General features: G+C 41.2%; 1 protein-coding gene across 7 annotated transcripts in view; it reads left to right on the forward strand.

Moving 5' to 3' along the window:
• The window catches only part of ZMIZ1 (zinc finger MIZ-type containing 1), a 356,469-nt gene that overhangs the window by 182,714 nt on the left and 149,852 nt on the right, over window positions 1-23,903 (forward strand). For 5 of the 7 annotated variants that reach the window (XM_040438858.1, XM_040438865.1, XM_040438864.1 and 2 more), the window contains exon 4: window positions 1,987-2,048. The exons of the other annotated variants lie outside the window; for them this stretch is intronic. The gene's annotated coding sequence lies outside the window, so the exon portion shown is untranslated. The remainder of the gene's footprint in view (window positions 1-1,986; window positions 2,049-23,903) is intronic. 7 annotated transcript variants of the gene reach the window in all.

A 23,903-nucleotide genomic window follows, 5' to 3' on the forward strand; every position in this document is an offset into this window, starting at 1 on the left:
TGATTTGCACAGGCCTGGCTTAGGGCTGTATTACACCAACAGATTATCTGACCAATTTCTGTCCAATCAGACTAATAGTTGGTGTGGATAACAAAAGATCTGTGTGTGTGTAAACGGCCATCTGACTAATGATTGGCCAGATAATCTGTTGGTGTAATACAGCCCTGTACAATGTATTTACATCTCATGATTGTAAAGATGTGGTTTAATTTGTCATATCATTTTTTTGGACTGCCTGGTTAGTAAGTCATGGCTTTCAGGCTGTACCATGCCATAGTAAGCACCTCTGTGAAGTTGTAAGGTAATGTGTCCTGTGTAAAATTACAAATACCACATTGTGATAGCTCTGAGGATGACAAAATGAGCTCAACTAGCTATACAAACTCTAGATGCATTGTTTTATATATGTGGCAAGTGGCTCTGGATAAGTGGATCAGAAAGGGCTTGGATTTAGAGCAGTGGTGCCCAACCATTTTTCGTCTGAGGGCCGCCGCTCTAGACATGGTAAAAATTTTGCGGGCCAGAACCAGGTAGCTTTGCCAGAAAGTAATGCAGACACTGAGGGGCATTTTTTCTGTGAAGGGGGCACGTGTGAGCGTTACTGCTTTGAAGAGGACACATATCTGGCCATTGTTAATGTGAAGGGGCACATGTGAGCATTACTACTGTTTAGAGCTAAATATCCTGGCATTTTTTCTGTGAAGGAGCACATCTGGGCATTTTTACCGTAAAGGGGGCGCATCTGGGCATTTTTACCGTAAAGGGGGCGCATCTGGGCATTTTTACCGTAAAGGGCGCTTATCTGGCCATTGTTACTGTGAAGAAGGCACGTGTGAGCATTACGACTGTGAAGAAGGCACGTGAGCATTACCCCTGTGAAGGGGACACATGTGGGCATTACCCCTGTGAAGGGGGCACATGTGGGCATTACCCCTGTGAAGGGGGCACATGTGGGCATTACCCCTGTGAAAGGGGCACATGTGGGCATTACCCCTGTGAAGGGGGCACATGTGGGCATTACCCCTGTGAAGTAGAATGCAGGAAACTATCTCTAGAAATGCCTTGTGGTGCAATATTATGAGTCCTCTCACTCGGGCACCAGACATAGTAATCACATATTAAGAAATAGGCTCAGGTCCAATCGCTTCCACCACTACCACACCTTGCCAGTTACATCCTCCATAGACCTCCTGCTCCCATCTGACTCGTCCTCACCTTCTCCTTCAATGTCCTCTGATGCTTGGTTGAGATTCCAGAGGGGGCCTGTAACGGCGAGTATAGGGAGATGGGGTCTTCAGTCACCGCAAAACTAATAATAGTACTGCCCCACAGTATAATTAGGAATGGTGGCGCAGGCGCGTCTCCTCTGCAACTGTGTGCAAGCTCTGCCTTCGGTCACTGCATGGGCCGCATGACACAGCTTCGCGGGCCGGATGTGGCCCGCGGGCAATAGGTTGGGCATCACTTATTTAAAGGATTGGAAGTTATGGGGAATGATTTTGGACTTGGTCATAGCTTTGAAAAACCTTAATGGTTATCACTAAAAGACATGCTGAGACACACACACACACACATTAGTTTCTTGTCTGTGGTTTGCTCTTTTTTAATTATTAGCTGGCACTTATGAAAATGTTACACCATGTTATTTTGCATGTTGCTTTTAATGTTGATGGGTGCCAAAAAACAAGATCACCAGTAAACAGAACTCCTTGAATTTTCTTCTTTTGTTTCCAATATGGCCTGCCTTTATTACAGCACCCACAGTGTTTGCTACTCAGCTTTCCTAGATTCCTGAAAGTCAGATCCTTCTCTTTTTACATTCTACATGAGCAGGCAGAGATAACAAAGGGAGTGCTATATTTATTGGCCATGTATAACTTCTTTTTTATGGCTACTACCTGCACCCAAGTATGCATTTATAGTTCTCAACCCTGGGGTATCTCACAGGGCATATCTAACAGTTCAATTATAATCTCTGCTTTTTAGGATTCACATGATTCACAAAGATAAGGAGAGGACAGCAAGACAAGAACTGCTCTCCCCTATTTGTAAGTACATTATATATGCTGGTCATGTTCTGTAAATGTATGTGAATATGAAATGTACATATCAAGCAATCATGAAAAAATATTCAGCTTTTCTATATTGTTTTTAAAGAGGTTTTCTGGGCATATAGCCTCGTTACATAGTTAACAGTAACAGAGATGCTTTACCCCCCTCCACCGATCCACTATTGCCATTCTGATGCGTCTTCGGCCGCCACTTCCTGTCCGAGCTCGACACTCCATATATACCAGGAAAGGCCGTTTCAGCCAGTCAATGGCTTTTCTGGTTAACTGCCTCAGCTTGTGGCTTCTGTAAGGTTAAGGGGCTTGTCCGACACTTTGTAAAATTTGCAGTGAAGCAGCCAGGTGTATAAAATTAAAGACGCTGAACTCAACTGTCAAACATTCCACCGGTCCAACACTGCGGGTCTGGTCCCCAGGGTTTATGGTCTCCATTGAACTGGAAGTGAAGACTTCACGTCCATTGTTCACATGACCGCTCAGCCAAACACTGGCCTTAGCGGTTGCCCTAGTGACTGCTAAACTCAGTGATTAGACTGTTGGACACCCCCTCCATATTTGCATTGTGCCCTAAAATCCATGCAAGGAGGTTCTGTAAAACCATCTAGTAATACGGAAATTTCAACAAACCCTGCCTTCTGCATATGCTCTAATAGCACGCAACAAATTTTGTGGGAAAATTTTTATCAGGGAATGTATAAATGATGGGAAGGACTGAAACTTTGCAATTCAAGGTAACTGCTAATATACAGTATTCAATTCCAAACGTGTCCATAGCCTTTAAGTATATACGGTCTTATTTGCTCTTCAAGGCCATATGGCAGATTTTCCAGTGCATTTTACCTTTTTTCATAACAAATCTGCTGCTAAATCCGCATGTAACACATTTGGTGTGGATTTTGCTACAAAATTTACCCTATACTTTGCAAAAAAAGAAACCTACTTTGAAAATCCACAGCATAAATTGATCACCGGTCTCCTTACTCCTCAGATTTTTTCTGCATTGTGTGGATGAGATTTATTAAAATCTTATCAACTTTGCTGATTCTGTAGTATGCTGTGGATTTTCTGCAAGCAATTCCGTAGCGGAAAATCCCCAGCATATTAACATGTCCTAAAAGGGCTTTAACTTGCCTTGCAACATTATTCGGACAAATTAATTAAAACTGCCTAAAAATAAGGCAGAAGGTAAACTGCACCAAACATAACTGCTCCAGATGTATCGCCGTGGCTGACGCTGGATAATAAATCTAGTCCAACTACTACCATTTATTGGCTTACTGCGCTGCACATTTTTGGTGCACAGTGAAAAATGCTTTCTAAGGCATGTAACTAGTTTTTGCCACAAATTATGGCTAAATTATAGCCCATTTTCAATAGTAAATCTGACCTAATGTGTCTTACTTGTATACCGGATCAGCTTTGAACAATGGAGATCCCAGCAAAAGACTCTACCACCAATCGCCATCAAATCAATCATAATATACCGGTTTGTGTATGAGGAATGTAATACTCCCTAGATTTTTTTTTTGTTAGTGCCCCCAGCCTGCTTCCAAAAACACAAGGTTCATACTTACCTGCTCCCCATTGCTCCAGTACTCTGTGCTGCTTCCCGCGTGTCCATGTTGCAGTCCCTGCCACTGCAAGGGCATAGTCACATGTGCCACTGCAGCCAGTGACTGGCTTCAGTGGTGATGTGGCCATGAGGAGCAGGTAAGTACGAGTCGTCTTTTCACCAATGTAGGCTAGGGGCACTTGCACAAAAAAAATAAAAAATCATTATTCCCAGATCACCCCTTTAAAGAGATTCTGTCAGCACCTTAGATCACTCTAAATTGCTGACGGCACTAAATAAGGGGCTGTTGTTTTTCTGATGAGCAATGTGAATACAAACCTTTATTATGCCAAGTTCTGCTTCTCCAAGTGCACTGGAGTCAGTACTTTACTGTTAAAGTGTTCCCTGTTCTCTGCTTTAAAGGGGTGTTCCCATCTTAGACAATGGAGGCATATTGCTAGGATATGCCCCCATTGTCTGATAGGTGCGGGTCCCACCGCTAGAACCCGCACCTATATCGAGAACGGAGCGGGGAGCGCTGTGGCTGGAGGACCCCAGATTTCCCAGGGCCCGTCCACCACCAAGCGCTAATCCGCACCTATAAGACATCCCTTTAAACTACTTCATTGCCCCTCCCCTCTTCTCTGAGTGACAGCTGTATCATTCAACTCAGGACCACTACAGGACCACTACAGCTGTCACAAAAAGTATGTTTGTACTGCTGTCCCCAGCTCCCACCTAGTGCGGTCAACAGTTTAACATGACGGAAAGTGCTGACAAACTCCCTTTAACCCCTTCAGCCACCATGATGTATCAGCACGTTACGGTGGCTGAGTTAATATATGGAGCAGGCTGCTGCAGTAAGCCCACTCCATACGCTGGGGGTGCCGGCTGTATAATACAGCAGGCACCCGTCCGCAATGATGGGGAATGGCAATCACGCTGAACCCCGACATTTAACCCCTCAGATGCCGCAATCAACACCGATCGCAGCATGTGTGAGGTAAGGCAGAGGGATGTATCTCCCTCTGCCTTCTGACCGGAGCCATCGAAGTGAAATTGTGGTGCTCCGATTTTCCCAATTTTACATATACAAATATATAAACAATAAACATATTAGGAATCTCCACGTCCAAAAATGTGTGAACTATTAAAGTATTAAAAAAAATTCCTGTGTAGTGAACGTCATAAGAAAATTAGAACCGCGATTTGCCATTTTTAGTCACCTTGTGCCCCCAAAAAATTAAACGTACTGGCACCAATGGTGCTATTGGTGCCAGTTCATCACGCAAAAAACAAGCCCTCATACAGCTTTGTGGAAAGAAATATAAAAAAATTATGGCTGTCAGAATTTTATTTTATTTTTTGTAGTAGTAGTAAAACAAAAAAATAAATCTATGCAAGCTTGGTATCGCCATATTTGTATTGAGCTGCAGAATAAGGATGTTGTCATTTTAAGCACATTAGTGACTGCTGTAATCTCAAAATTTTAAAAACCTTTGCAGAATTTTATTTCATTTTTTTAACCACACAAACCCTCAAAATTTAAAAGGTTATGGCTATTGGAATATGGGGAAAAAAACATAAAAGTTTAAAACAAAAATGGGCCCGCTAGTTAAGGGGTTAAATTTAGATTAATCACATTGTTCCAAAGTTCAGTATTGTTAAGGCCATGTTCACACACAGATGCATACATGTTTTTCACTTTAGAACAGAACATTAAATCATCAAACAATCTGCAACAAATTCTGGTGCTGTAACGTGGATGTCGCTCTTCGCAGTGCCAACATCCCAGCCAAATAGAACGTAATGCAGATGTAACAAGGACCTTTCACCGCTTCTAATAGGTCTGTTTTAGTAGATAATTGTATTTCGCATTAAATAACTACTATGGAGCATTTTTTCATAATTATGTTGAACCATCCCTCTATTATTCCTACTAGAGTTTTATGAAATAATTGCCAACTTGGTGTTACCGGTGGGATGTGTTCTTAACCAATCATGGACGCACCCCCAGCTGGTAACACCCTGTTGCAAGTTCATTCATAAATGTCCAGTACAGGGATCGGCAACCTCCGGCACTCCAGCTGCTGTATAACTATAACTCCCAGCATGCACGCTTACTCATCTGTTCTTGTAGCGCCCATAGAAGTGAAGGGAGGATTCTGGGAGTCGTAGTTTCAGAACAGCTGGAGTGCGGGGGGGTTGCTGATCCCTGGTCTAGTAGGAGTAATAAAGGAACTGCACAACAATAAGTCATAATAAAAGTTCCTCCAGAATTGTTATTGCTTAAGAAATGCAAGTAGTTAGTAAAACACAGGTCATGAGTGGTGACATGTCGGCGTCCTCTCCGGTCTGTGCACCGCAGATCTCTCACATACACCAAGTGTGAACGAGGCATGGCTTCTCTTTTCCTCCAGCCAGTCATGATGGTACTAAACTTGCACTTTTCTGTTCTACTGACAATTCTTCGCTTCCGCGACATGCTTCAGTTTAAACAGATCAATGCGGCTGCAGTTTTCTTGTCATAATGAACAGTTTTGCAGACAAAGCCATTGATTTTTTTTCCCCCCATAATCGGTCACAGCACTGGGTATGTATAATAAAGAGAATGGAGTTCTGTTCTCCATAGATGATTTAAGAATGATTAGAATGCAATCCTAATGATCCATCCCTCTGTCCGTCCATCCCGCTGTCCATCCATCTGGACAGTGTATGATTGTTAGTGAGGTATTTGGGCTAGTATTTCTGTTCATAAAAAGTGTATACAATCCAAGGCAGGAGTGATTTTTGAGGATGTGAAACTGGACATTTGCCCTCAGCCCCATTTCCTAGGAAACCCCCAAGGACGGTAACCCCAGGAGCAATCTTAGTGAAAGGCATTACATAGACACACAGATACAGCCATGTGCATAACCCCTTGGCATTCATCCACACAACCATCTTTGTCGTTAATGCTATATCTGAATATTTCTTGCCAATGACCAGGGCAGATCCTCTCCGAAGGTCTTTTCTAGGGATTTTCTAGATTTTTTATTTTTTTTGCCAGTAATATACAGACAGCCTGATAATAGAGTGAACGTGCCTTTACTAATGCACAGATGCAGGTGGGTGCAGCTAGCCTGGGTGTGAATCATAGTGCTGATGGGTGCCATCATTCTTGTGAGTCACTAGTCATTAAAAGGTCCAGGAATGTTGTCTCCTGCGCCCATCTCTGATAAAAGGAATGGTTGAGGGATCAGACCTGTTGGAAATTATGAAGAGTATTGCTGAATAAGTGTGTGTGTGTGCCCAGACATATGCAAGCAGACTTAGGCTACTTTCACACTAGCGTTTTACTGGATCCGGCAGGGTTCTGAAAAAACGCTTATGTTACTGATAACACAACCGTCTGCATCCGTTATGAACGGATCCGCTTGTATTATCTTTAACATTGCCAAGACGGATCCGTCATGAATTCCCTTGAAGGTCAATGGAGGACGGATCCGTCTTCTATTGTCAGAGAAAACTGATCTGTCCCCATTGACTTTCATTGGGGGTCTTGCTCCGCATCCCAGGACGGAAAGCAAACTACAACATGTTGCGGTTTGCTCTCCGGTATGAGAATGCAACCAAACGGAACGGAATGCATTTTGGACCATTCCGTTCTGTTCAGTTCAGGTTTTTCCCCATTAATGGGGACAAAACTGAAGCGTTTTTTTCCGGTATTGAGCCCCTATGACGGATCTCAATACCGGAAAACTAAAACGCTAGTGTGAAAGTAGCCTTACATGGTAGTGTAAAGTTAACATTTTTAGGGCAATAGTGGTCTAAGGAGTTAAATTACATTGTCTTTGTATTTTGGAGGATAGTCATTTGCAAACAAAAGCCTGGGAAACCCTTTAACCTTGCTCTGGGGCCCCAGGAAAGAGTAGCACAGAAGGAGTAACCTCTTTGTCAGGACTCAAGGTTCTCAGTTTACTCTGCACACAAAGGTTATATACTTGGCTTTCGGACTCCTCCTCCCGCTAAGTGCAGCTTTCCTGTCCTCTGGGAATTGGCAGAACGCAGTTATCGTTAACCTCTTCATTGTCAGGTGTTCCTGCGTGCTGTTTACTAGATGGCAAAACACACAACCTTCAACATTTATTCCTAATGGACCTGTAAGCTGATCATACAGAATTCCACTGCTAAATGGCCCAATAGTTTTGGGTGTAAAATGTTACCTAAAAAGATGCAAAAGATGAGTTATGACAAATGTGTGCTAAAACGTGCAACATTTTTCTGTGATTGACAAAGTTATGAGAAAAGTAGGTGTAATTTTAGTAAAATTTATTCTGAATGGTGCAGACTTTGGCACAAATGAACTACTGCTCATGGCCGGCGTAGATCTTATTTTTTTGCTGCCAGACAATTGCACAGTTACAAATGCACCGCACTGCGTGCACCTTTGAGTAAGCTTTGCACCAGTCTCCTTTACTAACATGAGATACTTGGGTCTTAGTAACATGGACCATTGCAGTTCTGCGCTGCACATAACATTATTCAGTAATCTTTTCCTGGCTATAACCTCTGTTCTCTACCATCCCGGGGCATTGCACTATGATTCATAGGTTTTGCTTCTGGTGCATGTGGCTGAACATGTTAGTGCCCATCAGAAAATGTATGTAAAGGTGTCCTGTGTTAAAGACGTTTAGCGCCAGAACAACCACCCACTGTCTTGACGCCATTCCACTGGGCCCAGGCCCCTACCAGAGTGCCAGTATCTCATCTAAACCATGCTTCTTGGCTGTCCGCCACTACCTCTTCCAGTTTACCAGCATCGTTCCTCCTGGACAATAACTGATATACGTAGTGCGGCATCCAGGTATCCGATGAAGTCCTATGTCCGAGAAGATTAATACAATGCTGGGATTGGGTCTCTGTTATAATTTTTTGGGGTTTCAGACACCATTTTTCAAAGTGGCGGGCAGTGTGGGGCAAAGTTGCAGACCTGTCACATTTACCATAATTTACGCCAGGAATGTGGTATAGACTATAGCATAAATCTACACCAGCTCGCTTGCTGGTAATAATAATCGTGTAGCATCCGATACCAGTGGAGACAGATTAAGACCAGTGTGTAAGATTTTGGTCTTGATAAAAGTCCTGCTAAATGTTTAAGGCCAACAGAAAAACATCCTTGTATTTAAACTTGTGTCGCAGTCGATCATAGGACAGTGTTAACAGAAAGTGCATGAGGTGCCTTTGCCCTTTCAAAGGCTGCAGAACGCCCTGTTGCCTTCTAGAGGGGACCCTCTGCCAGGAGTGCAGGCTGTTAACGAGACATCAGGACTCTGGAAACCATCAAAGTCTTGTTTTACTCTGTTATTTATTAAGACTACAGGAAATAAAGCCAGACCACCAGAGGTATAATGATTCCAGCTGGGCCTGGATGCAGCCATAAACAATGGCCCACGGGTTAACGTTCCTGCAAGCAGCTGAGGACCCACAGATCTGCTGGTTTTGCACTCCATGGCTTTTATATAGGCAGGTTGTCATTCCTGCAGGGTGCCAGCTTCCTGATCCAGTTTTTGCAGAGAAATGGTCAGCAATATGAGCGTAGAGGCCGAGAGACAAGTAAACAGGGTGGACAGAAGTTATAAGATTTGTTGCAAGTTTATTTCTAAGATTTATAACTTGCATTTTTCTAACTTGCCATAGCTGAACCTAACTGGTTGGTTTCCGCATCTTTAGGTGTTTTGTTTTCTGGGCTATACTGGATCTGGGCAATTGCTATGTTTTCTTCAACATAGGGTTAAACTTGAATCTCCTGTGTTTGGATAAAGCCTTCAGGATGAAAAAATGTTTCCATTTAAAAACACCTCCCTGTCTCTTCCTGTCCCAGAGGCTTTGCCGAGTCTTTGATGTCTCTAGTAAATGAGCACTCTGTGTTTCTCCCTCTGCCTTTCCCTTCTTCTGTTCAACCCTAATTGTTTCCCCCATAACCATTCGCGTCTTTCCGTCCATCCATCCAGTTTTTATGAAACCTTTTCATATTTTACAAACACATCCCTAACCCCACATTGGGAAGGATATGTTCAAATATCACTTTGAAAAACTAATATAGCAGAGTGTCAAAATCAAAAGTTAAGAAAAAAGAGGAAAAACGTATAAATCCAAAGAACACCAACTGGACCATAGTATAAAGGAACAAATGTATCTTGAAATAGATCAGATAAAAGCTAGATAAGTGTTATGATATTACAATATCTGTGGCTTTACCTAGGACTGCAGGCTAACTTTACATATTTCCGTAGGGTCAGGTGATAAATATTTGAAATCTAGGAGACCATCACCACCAACTTCTGAGTGAAATGCAGTGATGGTAAGCTGGAACCTTGCAAGACCATTAGAAGACTCCTCTTAAGGCCTCATGCACGACCCCTGTCCGCTTTGCGTTGTCGATCTGTGGCCAGTTTTTCTGTTTACGGATTTGTCTACACCTGACTTCCAGTCCAGAGCTCTTTGTGGTGTAGAACTTGCATGATTCCATTGATGCAGTGCCATTGTGTTCTTATGTGCATATACTGTATATGTAATAATTCACGTAGTCACACACAAGGAGAGTTTTGTGTGCTCAGCTAAAAATACCAGAGCTGTGACTCACAGGGTTATCCAATGCTCAGACACACAGATTGCTTTCTCTCTACAAGGAGAGCTGGCAGAGCAGATAAAACAGGGTTGGCTCAGTTCAGCAGTGAGCGATTTCTGAGCAGTTAACTGCTGCAAGTATTGTACCGTTGTGGAGTCATTTTATCACTTGGTATCTGCATACATACGATTTGTGGGCCATAATGATATAAACCTTAAATATAGTGTCTATAATATATTGTACCTTCAGGAACCAATAATAGGTGCGCCCCTTATATCACCCCATAAACTCATGCATGCTATGGATGACTTTGTACTTGCTCATTTTTGAGCACTCCTATAACAGTATATAAACCACAGTGTCTGAAAAGTGCTAGCCACAGTGCCTGCTCAAATCCCAGCAGTATCAGGCTGGGTTCACATCACGATTTTCATACGTTTTAACGTATACAAAAAGACATATACGTTAATATACGTTCCTCAGACAGATACCATACACCATAGGCCCCTTTCACTTTTGCTCGCATGTGTGATGTGAACGCATAGCACCGGCACTGAATCCGGACCCACTCATTTCAATGGGCCTGTCCACACAAGCGTTTTTTTTTCACGGATCACTTCTGTGTTGCGTGAAAAACGCAGCATGTTCTATATTCTGTGTTTTTCACGCAGCCCTGGCCCCATAGAAGTGAATGGGGCTTCAGTGAAAAACGCATTGCGTCTGGAAGCAAGTGCAGATGCAATGCGTTTTTCACTGATGGTTGCTAGGAGATTTTGTTTGTTAGGGTACTTTCACACTAGCATTTTTGTTTTCCGGTATTGAGTTCAGTCACAGGGGCTCAATACCGGAAAAGAACTGATCAGTTTTATCCTAATGCATTCTGAATGGAGAGCATTCCGTTCAGGATGCATCAGTTCAGTCCCTCTTACGTTTTTGGCCGGAGAAAATACGACAGCATGCTGTAGTTTTCTCTCCGGCCAAAAATCCGGATCGGCATCAAGTGTCCTGGCAAAACGGAACCGGCTTTGCGGTCTGCGCATTCACGCAGACCTTTAAAAATGAGAAAAAAATTAATACTGGATCAGTTTTTCCGGATGACAACCGGAAAGACGGATCCGGTATTGCAATGCATTTGTGAGACTGATACGCATCCGTCTCACAGATGCATCCTTTTGCATCCGTATTGCCGGATCCAGCAGGCAGTTCAGGCGACGGAACTGCCTGCCGGAATCCTCTGCCGCAAGTGTGAAAGTACCCTTAACCTTCAGTTTTTTTATCACGCGTGTGAAAAACGCATCTAAACGCATTGCACCCGTGCCAAAAAAAGTGAACACAATCACAGACAAAACTGAATGGACTTGCGTGCAAAATGATGCGAGTTTCACTGAACGCATCCGGACCTAATCCGTATCGTCCATGTGAAAGGGGCCATAGAGTTCAATTGTAAAAAAAAAAGATATATGTTTTTGGCTGCGCTTTGCAGGATGGAAAAGCTTTTCCATCCTGCAGAGTACTGCAAAAAACATACATTAGCGTGTACATTTTATTTTTTACAATGGAACTCTATTTTGACGAATGCCACTGTGTGGTATCTGTCTGAGGCATCCGTTTAACATATGCATTCTTTGTATACGTTAAACGTATGACAAAAACGTGATGTCAATCCAGCCTTGGCCTTCAAAAGTGCCTTCTGCAATGCCTAGAATTAGTACCAGGCTGCAATGCTGCTATCCTCCTAACGTTTTCCCCACTTGTGTTATTTATAAGAAAGGTGATGGCTGGCTAAGCATTATCACTTAGTTTGTGTCAGCACTTTTCCTCACAAATTGACATCATATCAAATTGATAACACACCACATTGACATAAAAATAGTTAAAATCCTTATTGTATTTTCCTCCAACCAAAAACAAATGTAGTTTGTCCACCTTCCCTTTCTCAAAAAAGGTTTTGTTGGAAGTAAAAATAAAATAAAACCTCATTCCCCATCTAGGCACATATATCACACATCTTGCTAGAAGTTAGACACTTTTTCTCTTTGTTGGTTTACTGTAGACCAGGGATCTGAGGGTCACAGTCTCATACTTGACCACTCCCAAGGGTCACAATAAAACTTATAGAGGTATTCCTATAAGAGACATTAATGGCATATCAGAAGTATTAGCTGTAAATGTCTGATAATGTAGATGCATGTTCCACTTCCAGGATTGCTTACTATCAGAAGAATTAGAGCTTCAGAGAGTAGGAGACAAGGCATGCCAGTGTCTCTCTCCATTGTAGATTATAGGTATTGTGATAACAGTCCAGCATTTAATAACTCCCATAAACTACAATAGTTAGAGCTGCATGTATGAACTGTCACCTTTAACTCATATACTTATTTATGGAGTGAAAAACAGGCCAAGGGACTCAATTTTCCTGAAATATGGGGGACTCAACTCTAAGATAGCTACACAGTGCACTATTGGTACCTGCCCCCTGAGCTCTGTGCCATTCCTCATCTCTCTGACATAGAAAGTACATATGAGCAGTCAAACACTTTTGACACATTTCTTTGTCCAGATTGTTGGAGCGACAGAGAATGGCATTGCAGGCCACATGTGACGTGTTGGACTGCAGATTGTGCATCCCTGCTTTGGACCATTAAAATAATAGTGCATGCCATTAAACATGTGGTTCGAGTTATGTAAAGAAAAAAAAAAAGTTAAGCAGGTTTTATGCAAAAAACATTATTTCCTAATTTCCCCTGGTTGTGTTCTGGCCCTTTGTTGACATGCAGTAGCAGAGCGGTGGGGTGGTGTAACAACAATCTCTGAGAGTGTCAACAAAGACTGCCTTTCCCCTCCCCCTGCACTGCAAAGGAATAAATAAAACTGCTGTCTTGTTTACAGTCTGACGGCTGGGATACTCATGTTGTATGTGTGGGACTACAAGTCCCAGTTGTACAGTACAATGACATTGCTGATAGACACAGGATCTGCAGACACTTCCTCACAGCCAGCAGAAGTGCCTCCAGCCCTAAGTCTGTGCTGCTGATGGTAGAAGGGGTTAAACGTTGCTGAAGAATCCCGTAGGAGGGGAGACACAGGGCAGACAGCTAAGCCAGCAGATCTGACAGTGCCGGAGGGCATGGCTTGTCACTCCAACAAGAACAGGCTTTACAGTGACGTTCCGTTGACAGAGGCAGATCTGCTCCCTCAGGCTTGTGCACGGAACATCATCAGAGCAGGGAGAAAAGATGACATCACAGGTCATGTGACGCTAGGAGAACAGGGCCATTGTAGATGAACAAAAAAAATAACTTGGACAACTCCTTTAATAAATATGGAGACTGTTGTGACCCAACAAAACCACATCCCACTTTTCTTGACACTAAGTGTCTGAGGTGCAACCATCTGTTCATTTTGACACAACGTAATAAACTTTGTCTAAATTGGTTTGCGCTTAAAAAGGATGACACAACTCTACTCCAGAATTTTGGCATCAGGACCTACATTGCCTACATTTCTTAGAGGAGCCTTGCAGGACTTCAGTGTATCATCTCAAGTCCATGAACAACATGTAATTACCTCAGCATGGGTCCTGAGCAGAGTCTAGAATACACATGTAACCTGTGCATCCATTAAATATGTTTTTTAAGTCCTTGGAAATCCCTCTAGCAGAGTAGACAGAATGATTTCCAAGTGCTTGGGTACAGTAGACACGTGTTTTCAGACTTTTCCGTACTTTCATATGACCCAAGTTGGTGCTGTGATGAGAACCTTTCTCTGCATAAGAGGCCTGCTGAGCCCTACGTAATAGGTTTTTGTAAACTAATACCATTTTCAGTTTGTGAAGCTTTTAATGCCAGGTGGTCCTAACTTCTAACATCTGTCCCCTCTAGGGAATGACTGCAGTGCTTGTGTATGGAAGGGGGCTCAGTGCCCTCTAGATCTCATCAATGAACTCTCCAGTCACTCTTTATTTTGTATGTTCATTTTCTCAGTGCAGCAGAGTGACTTGTGTTGTATGAATACTGTGCTATCATCATAGTTTTTATACTACATGCTTGTAGTTACTGTCTTGTTTGCTCTTAAAGGAGTTCTCCTTTTGCTGTAATGTCTATTCATACGGTCACCAGCCTTCCCCTATTCTTGGGCTGTGTTAGATCCCTCAATCCTCTGCCAGCGTCAGTAGGGAAATTTGTTATTCAGGTGACTGGGTGTCCTGAATGACAACTTCTATAAAGGAATCCAGACACAGGATCTGCATGCAGATTATCACTAATTGCTGGACTGTTAAGCAGAATAAGACCCCACAACTGGATTGCAGTATGTACAGTGCCCCATCAACCTGTAATGACAGCTAAATTAGTTCTTCCCACCTTTCTCAAGTTCAGTCATTTTTTTCTTTTTAAACTTTTGTGTGCATTTCTTTACACTGAAAAATGCTATTTGTGCTGTGGAAATGTCTGTTGGACATGATAAACACAGACCTTAATCTCTAGTTTCCAGCACTGCTGTGGATCAGGTAGATTTTACAGCTGTAGACTGCACAATGCCACTTGAGAAGCCAATGTAAGGCTTCGTTCACATCACCGTTCAGCCTTTCCGTTCTCCTGCCCCGTTTATGGGCAGGAAAACGGAAAGGACGGATTCGGCAAATACTGCTTCAGAAGAAGAAGAATTTTGAAGCGGAGACAAAAGTCCTACATGCACAACTGCAAAATCTTCTGAGCGGAACCCTAACGGACCCCATTATAGCCTACGGGGCCCGTGGGCTCAGTTATGTGCCGAATCCGTCCTTTCCGTTTTCCTGCCCCTAAACAGAGCAGAAGAACAGAAAGGCTGAACGGTGATGTGAACTAAACCTAACGAAGTGAAGCACCACTTGGTGGGCTAATGGGTGATTTCCACACAAATATAGGAGTGCTTGTAAAGTGAGCTTAACGTATTGATTGCCAAAAGCTGATTATCCCCTCAGCATTAATGAAGGTCTCAGGAAGCTTAATGATTAAGAAAAAACCTAGGCACTTTCCAAGTGTTTTTATTACCGTAATACTAGTTTCATGTTTCTGTATACTTATTGGAGGAAATTTATCAAAGACTTGCACCAGTTTTTTTTTTTGTTTTTTTTAGTTTTTTGTTTTTTTTACATAAAATAGCTGCATGTGTTTTTGTACGCTGCATTTTGTGCAAAAATGTTTTTTTTTTGTCTTGTTTCTAATTGTATGATTTTAATTGTATTTTTGTTTTTCTTTAATTGAAAGTGGGCGGGTCTTAGTGACCAGACATGGCCTTCCTAGATCCAAAAAATAAGGCATAAAGTTTAGCTAAAATGTATGTTGTCTCATAGCTGCAAGAAGATGTACCAGCTATGTTGAGAAGCCTGCATCTCATAATAAAATGCACTTTTTATTAAGGCTTTTTTCACACTTGCTTTAATTCCGGTATTAAGATTCGGTAGAAAATAAAACGGATCAGCCACTAAATATATTGAAAGTCAATGGGTGACGGATCCGATTTTTTAGGCTCTGTCACTTTTACTTACATTGTTTTCAGTGCTGAATTAGTTTTTTTTCCAGGTTTATGACCGGTCACAAAACGGAAAGCTGACTGAATGGAAGACATCCTGAATGGATCTCTTTCCATTCAGAATGCATGAGGACTACATGGAAACGTTTTTTTTTCCGGTATTGAGATGCTCTACTGGATTCCAATACTGGAAAACAACAATGCAAGAGTGAAAGTGGCCTAAGGCATTATATAACATATATTACCCCCATTATGTTTCATTTGTTTACATAATTGTGCGTGCCTATACTTAATATTGGAGCTACATTATAGCCCGTGTTTGGGATCAGTACCACACAGATTCTATGACCATGTTTATAACCCCTTCGACCAAATTTGCATAAGGTGCACCCAAGGTTTTGGAGCAAAAGTACCTGTTACTTTTTTTACACATTAGGGCAGCCTGACAAATAAATAAGAAAAAAACTAAACCGCAGGTGGTGCTATACAGATACATTATATTGAATACTGTAGCTCCCTGGATATACAAAATTTATTACATTCAGTGACAAAAGTATACAATTTTGGTGCTAAATGTCACATATTAGGCCATGCTCCTTTCCCTCAAAGATCCGCCTCTTTTTTTTTAGCAAGCCATGTCCCCTTGGCAGGCTAGGCCCAGATAATTTTTCTAAACCTACATTAGCAAAATTGCACCATTAGTAGTGTGAGCCCTTTATAGTAAAACAAGCAGCACAAACGTGCATCTACCATGGTACGATTTAGAAATGGCCATGACCAGTGTCTGTGCTTTGCAGATCTTTGCCACATAAACAAAACCCTTAGCCAGTTAATTAGTTTATTATCCAACGTGAAAACAAAATAGAACAACAAAGTGTTAAAGTGAGCTGAATATCAGCAAAAAAAAGTTTAAGTGCACCCATAGTGGTAGAATTAAGTGTAAAGTATGTGAAGGTGGACAGAGAAATAAAACTGTCTCCTGTCCTTACTGAGGGACAGAATGGCCTGTATTAAAAACTGCCCATTGTATCGATACAAGTATAGCAATTGAGAAGCGCTCGGACGGGCTCAAACGTGTCCTGTATGTGCCTTACTTAAAAAAGAAAAAAGAAAAAAAAGATGATTAATGAGCAACCGTGAATGCCGGGAATTTTTCCTTATTACTACATGATTTGCCGATCTACACGCACCACGCAGGTGTAGCAGAGAGCCACCAATTTCATCATATCCTGCGCAGTCTGACAGTTGTAGCCCTGACTGGATAGTGTGAGATTGTGCAGGGACACACTCCCAACTGGTGTAGACACCATATCGCCAGGTAATACAGCATCCAGTTCATATGGGTGCCCAGCTGTGCATATGAAGCTTTGGAACATATGTACGGTATAAGTTTTAGAATATATATTCCAAAGAAAGAAATAAGAGTACAAATCTTAGCTTAGAGTGTTCTCTCCTCTTAGACTGGCCCTTTCTATTGAGTCCGTCTTGCTTCCTCTCCTGCATGGAGCATAAAGAATGCGCTAAGCAAACTCTTCTCTCCCCTCATTCTGGAGATCGATTGGTGACCCCCACTGATCACAACTTCAGATTTTTCCCTATAATATATCAAACTTTTTTTTGAAGGCACAGTGATCTTTTTCTTTTTTTTTTTTACTTTTACATGATCACAAACCAATAGCAGTAAGAATTGCCAAAAATGTCCTTCTGTGAGATCAGCCTCAATATAGGTGTGATTTATTGTTCAAAGTTTTTTTGTTAAAATTTATTGGAAGTTACTGCTTGTGATAATGTAACATTTAAATAGAATATTCCTTTTGTATTTTTTTTTTTTTTTTTCTAATGGGGGAAAATACAGCTTAATTCAGTAGGTCTTTGGCATTTGTTGATATTAAAACCTCAGTGTCTCCCATTAAAATATCTTTTTTGTTCTGTATTGTTTAAATATAGCTTCCTAATGAAATGTCTTTTTATTTTATTCTTGCTGAATGCTTTGCGTTAAAAGTTAATTTGCAGTGTTATGCAAATTCTGTTTAACTTCAATCAAGTTTTTAATTATGTTTTTACCGCAGTAATTCCCATTTGATTTGTCATCTCCCGCTAAGTATTTAACGTTTGCAGGAGAGTTTTTTTTTTCTTGTGGATACAGTCACCTGGAATAATTTCACACTCCTGGAAATTCCACTGCCTATTTATTGTGTATACACAGAGATTGGTAATTATTGAGAAAGCTATAAAAGCACGCTGAATTTCTCAATTCATTAACAATCATTTTATAGACTACAAGTTCACGCAATATAGAACCCTCTGGTAATAGTCTTACATGGCAGTAGAGAAAATGAAACAAAATGGGTCCTTGTCTTTAATAATGACAATTGCTTGTTAAGCAGCAGAGTGGTTAGTTTTAGGAATGGATTTCAGGTATTGTATTTTAATGCGCAAATAAGTACCAAAGTGTTATGTAGACGCAATGTTACAGAATATGATGTGTTGCTCACCATTCATAGGAATCTAACAAGGAACTATCTCTGACAGCTTATAGACAAAGACTGCTGGAGCACTGCGCTGGATCGGCAGGGGATTTTTATGTAATCACCACCTTTTCAATGCACAAAAAGGTAAATGCCAACCAAAAGTGCTGACCAGTGCCAGCTAACCCCTGAGGAAGCAACTGCAAAACACTTGTGGGCTGTTTCTACTCGTAACTGTATTTGGTTGGTATTTACCTTTTTGTGCATTTAGGAGGTAGTGATTTATTTTTGGCTCTGTGTTTTAACATATGATGTTTTTAATATTGTGTTAGTTTGTATTATTGTGTGTTTGGCCATATTTTCATTACTGTATATACTGGTACATACCACTCTTCATATTCATTCAATATATTTTCATTGTTGTGATTTATTTACCAGACCGCATGTGGTGTTCATGATATTATGTGGTTGTACTGTGCCTTATATATATTTTTTCTTATATATGTTTTTATATTGCAGTAGGTGTTTTCCTTAATTGGTGGATATACTTTACATTATGCACCTGCTCGGCAAATAATTGGAGATGCCCACTATTGGAATAAGTGTAGTTATAATCCCCTTTAGAGGCATCATAAGGATAATGTATCTTCTGTAAATTATAAGGAGATTAGAATCATCCAAAGATTTCTGTGACCTAAAACTGTAGTACTGCAGGCCATGTGCATTGATGCACATTATACATTTCTATGATGGCTTCAGATCAGACCCCCAGTCTTCATCAGATTGCAGATCAGAACCCCAGTTTTTTTTTCAGACCTCAGACTAGACCCCCAAATCAGACCATATTCTTCATAAAACCCCTAACTCAGACCCCCAGGTTTCATCAGACCTCAGATAAGACATAAAAGAACTTAAGTCTCCTGTTCCTGATGGCGCCGCCATTCACAAGATCTTCTGCTGGCACTATAGTATGACCCGATGTTGCACAGTGTTAGGTCATAGTGCACTACGTCCTGGCACAGTACTGTATTTGTTTCATAAGACGCACTGCAATTTTTCCCCCACTTTTTTTTTGAGGGAGGAAGTGCGTTTTATGGAGAGAGAAAAAATACAGTACTTTATCAAGACAAAGTTAACTTAATTGCACTCTGAAGCTGGCCGTCCACATTAGATGGCCAGCCAGGTCCACAGAAATATGCAACAGGAACTTCTGGTCTTTATAATTGTCGGGTGTTTATATACGCAATGCATTTGGAAAGTCTTCAGACCCTTTAACTTTTTTTTCACATTTTGTTATGTTGCGGTCTTGTGCTAAAATAGAAAAAAAATCAAGTTTCCCCCATCAATTTTGCTTGGACATAAGTATCTTCAAAGGTCTGAACCTTAGTTATAGCATTTGAAATGTAGCTCTGAGGCTTCCCATTTCTATTGATCATCTTTGAGATGTTTTTATACCTTGGTTGCCTTTATTAGAGCCCACATGTGGTAAATTGAGATGATTGGACATGATTTGGAAAGACACACCACTGTCTATATAAGGTCTCATGAGGTGAGAAGTGCCTGTAGAGCTCAGAGACAGGATTGTGTGGAGGCATCTAGAAAAGGGTTTTCCAAGATAATTAAAAACCTGGACAACCCCCTACAATACCATAAAGTGTAACCTCTTACTCTAGCGCCGTTCTGTGTGACCCTTTTTTTCGTACTCTTGTGGTTGTTTTTTTACGAACAGCAGTGGTGACATGCCCAGATATTGCGCGTGACCTCTGCAGCAAATCATTGTCCTCAGTGGTCTACAGCATTGCTGCATGTCTGTGTATAGGGGGAACGAGGGATCTAGATGTGATCTGATGTGTAAACACATTTAGTGGTTATTCTTGTGTACTCTTTTAATGCATTTTAGTTACTGAAGTCCCTATAATTTGCCTAGTGAAGGTGAGAATTTGACAAACTGTAGCTAAGCTGTAATTTGATGTTGCAGTGCACTTACCTGTGGTTTTACAAAAGACTGCTATATCAGTTGTAGAGAAAAAGCACAAACAGTATGTGTGTGCCCAGTCACTTATTTGTATGTCATGAGAAGGAATTTGGTTCATTATGACTGCTGGTAGATGGCTCATCATGTTCCTCTCAACCTGTGTTACCAAAGGGACTGCAGATTGGTCCTGATCCTGCACTGAGCCTTGCTATTTAAAACACATAATAGAAAGCTGAAAATCTTCCTTCCTTTTCTGTAATGAATTTTGTGCGCACCTCCTGCTGTGAGATATCTCTTGTGTCAGTCAGTGTTTGGCACTGCAGACACGGGGGCAGTTTCCTAGCTATGCAAAAAGTGGCAGCCTCAGCAAATCTTTATCCTGTTGGTGCCCGTTTCGGGCTAATGGACTATGTCTCACTATTTGGAGGAAGTCCAGAGCCCAGCAACAGCATAGTCTTGTCACATCCGATTTCTGTACAAGCTTTCAGAAAGAAGGTTTGCCTTAGTAAGACAAGCTTGTAGAAGGAGCTGATCAGAGCATTGCAGACCATTTAACTGCCTTGTTACTGAAATGAAAAATGCCACAGCTGCTTTGCTGGCATCAGGAAACTGACTTGGTTACAGCTATGGATGTACATTATCAGATAATGTGGTAGAAAAAAAATGACACTTGACTCGGCATGGGTATCACAATTTTGTCAGTATACAAGGAAGTGCTTATTCATGTGTCCATATAAAAAATCTGGCCACAATACACTTATAATGTTTAATAGGCAGTCAGGTCCATATGCCTGTATAGCACACGGACCTAGCAACTGCTTGAGACCGTTTAAGTGGTCTCTGGATCCTTGTCCCATGAGACACAGTCTAAAATACTACATGTGGGTCTGTGCTGCAAAACAGTGGTACCACTTCTGTGGGTCTATGTGTTATTTGTTTGCAGTCCATTGCACACATGAATAGCACATGAAAAAAAATATGGTAATGTGAATAGGCCCATCACTTTATTATTTAGTGTAATGATTTAGACGTTACATGTGACATGCTTCCCATTAGGCCCCATTTATGAAAGCTGTTTCATGATTTTGCCTGCCACAATCATCTTTTTCCAGCACAGTTAGGTGAAAGAGTTCTGGTTGGTTGCTATTAAGCTACAGCTGTCTTCTTGTATCAAATAGTTTTGCATTGCAACATTATATACAAATGTAGAAATAGCACTACTTGTAGAAATATTATAAGGAAGCCTGGGTCCACTTGCATGCTGAGCTTTTCATCTTTTTAGCTGCAGATCCACCACTTGTACCTGAGGTCCTCTTCCATTCAAAATGGCCACCCACTTCTCAGACTTCCTGTTGCCATCGGATTGACCAGCACATGCCAATCTGATTACAAGGCTGAACAGGCAGGAAGTGTCTTGGACTACCAAATGCACAGTGTGCATCAGGTAGTCTGAGAAGCGGTCCAGCCGTCTTGAATGGTAGAAGAGGAGCCCAGGAACTTGGTGGCTCTGCAGATGAAAAAGAGGTCATCATGTGAATGTTCTGTTTTGTTCCCCAGTTGATGGGATTTTTTTTTTTCTTTCTTGAACCAGAGAGCGGCTTTGATTTATTTATTAATCTATTTAATGAAGTTACTATAAATTTTTTATTTACTATCATTTAAAGGGTATGTGCTCTTTTCCAGTGATCTTTTCCCTGCATCTAAAATGCTCATGCAACTTTGCAGAACGATCTTCTACCATTTAGTAACTATAGCTCCGATACATCTTTATTGTTGCAAATAACTGATCCAGCATGTATCCTGATCTTGCGGTTAATTTGTTGTCTTCTCCCTTTTCTTGCTTACCTACAGGAATAGATGATTCAAGTTAAAATGAGTTCTAACTTACTAAACTGCCTTACATTTATTAAAACTGGAATATTTTTATATATATACCACAGAAATAAGATGATAATGCACTTAGTAAAGTAGATGCAAGCATTATATATGGACAAAGTCCTCACTCTGATATGATAATATCTGAGACACTTAGTCAATATATTTTGATCAAAACACATCTAAGCCCGCCTACCAAGCGCCAAGGTGCTTCCAGGTCAGGCGGGTCCTACGCTAAACCTACCTAAGCCATTGAGCTTCTATGTTCAGGAGCGCAGACGCCGCACATAGGGTGTGCTGTTCCTAGTCACCTCCATGTGCATCAATCAACCAATGGGAGGAGGAGCCAGCACACTTATATGTACCACCTAATTAAGGCACTCTATTGGATAGGAAGTGCCAAAGTGCAGAGGAATGCTACTCCCAAGATAAAATAGGTGCGCATTCACACTTGAAGGTGCCACTCCCTCAAGCAAATACTACATAGACAAAAAAAAATCACAGAAAAAACTAGGATAAAAACATCCTGCACGGTATGATATACAAATGTGCGGATGTCCCTGGCCATATTATTGAAGAAAACCACAGAAATAAGATAATAATGCACTTAGTAAAGTAGATGCAAGCATTATATATGGACAAAGTCCTCACTCTGGTATGATAATATCTGAGACACTTAGTCAATATATTTTGACACATCTAAGCCCCAAAACACATCTAAGCCCGCCTATATATAATTTGTTTTATTTTGAAAAACTTTTTTTTTATTTATTTTTTTGTTACACTTCAGGGAACTATAACAAGCAATCATTAGATTGCTTCTTTTGTAGACTTCATATTAGCATTGGAGTCTATGGGGATTATATTATGTTCCTTTGGAGCCCTGCCACAGGCACAGAAGAAAGATGGGGGCTGCCGCTAACTACATCCAACTCCCTTGATCCTTGCCGAGGGGGGTGGAGGAACACATCAGAAAGTGCGTGCTTCCAGGTTTTAGCGAGTCCAGATGCTGTGGTCATGTTTGACCACGTAATCTAAAGGGTTAAAAGTCTGCGACCGGCATTACTGTTGATTGCAGACATTAGCCATGGGTGTCTGCTGTATAATCCAGCAGGTACCTGGCGGGTATGTGGCCTGCCGCACTTGCAAGCGGGCACCATCTTTAAATTCCCAGCCAGCGCCGTACATGTATGGTTCTGGTCGGGAAGGGGTTAAGTAGTAAACCATGACAAAAACTATATGAACTTGGTATACACATAATCGTATTGACCCGCAGAATAATTGTTATAAGGGTTATCCAAGGTATTTTAAAAAACTAGTACAAGTTTTAAACTGTCTTAAAATGAAAAGCATATTCCACATACCTGCATGTTATCACTGCGGTCTGTAACAGTGGCAGAGGTAACCCACCGGCGCTGGAGAAAGGGGCGAGTATAACATCTTCTTACTTTGAGACATTTTAGGGGTTGTCACGTACAACCCCTTTAAACATAATTGTTGACTGTGCAGTGAACACTGTAAAATCAGGACCCTTTAAATAATGGTGGAATAGTGGTTTTTTTTTTTTTTTGTTTTTTTTTTTTTTTTTTTTTTTTTTTTTTTTTTTTTTTTTTTTTTTCACGCTAAAAATGTGTAAAACTTGCACCGTACATTAGATGTACATCCCAGAATGGTGCTATACAGGGTATGCAACTATGTTTTGAAATGTGGACATCAAATTTCCATTTTTAGCCATTTGTAAGTACTTTTCCACATGTCCAAATGTAAAGCTGCTTAGGAAAATTCTTCCTTCCAGCCACCCTCATTTCTGTTTTATTTAAGGAGATGTAGCAGAGAGAAA

Source organism: Bufo bufo, chromosome 6 (genome assembly GCF_905171765.1).
Source record: "Bufo bufo chromosome 6, aBufBuf1.1, whole genome shotgun sequence".
NCBI lineage: Eukaryota > Metazoa > Chordata > Amphibia > Anura > Bufonidae > Bufo > Bufo bufo.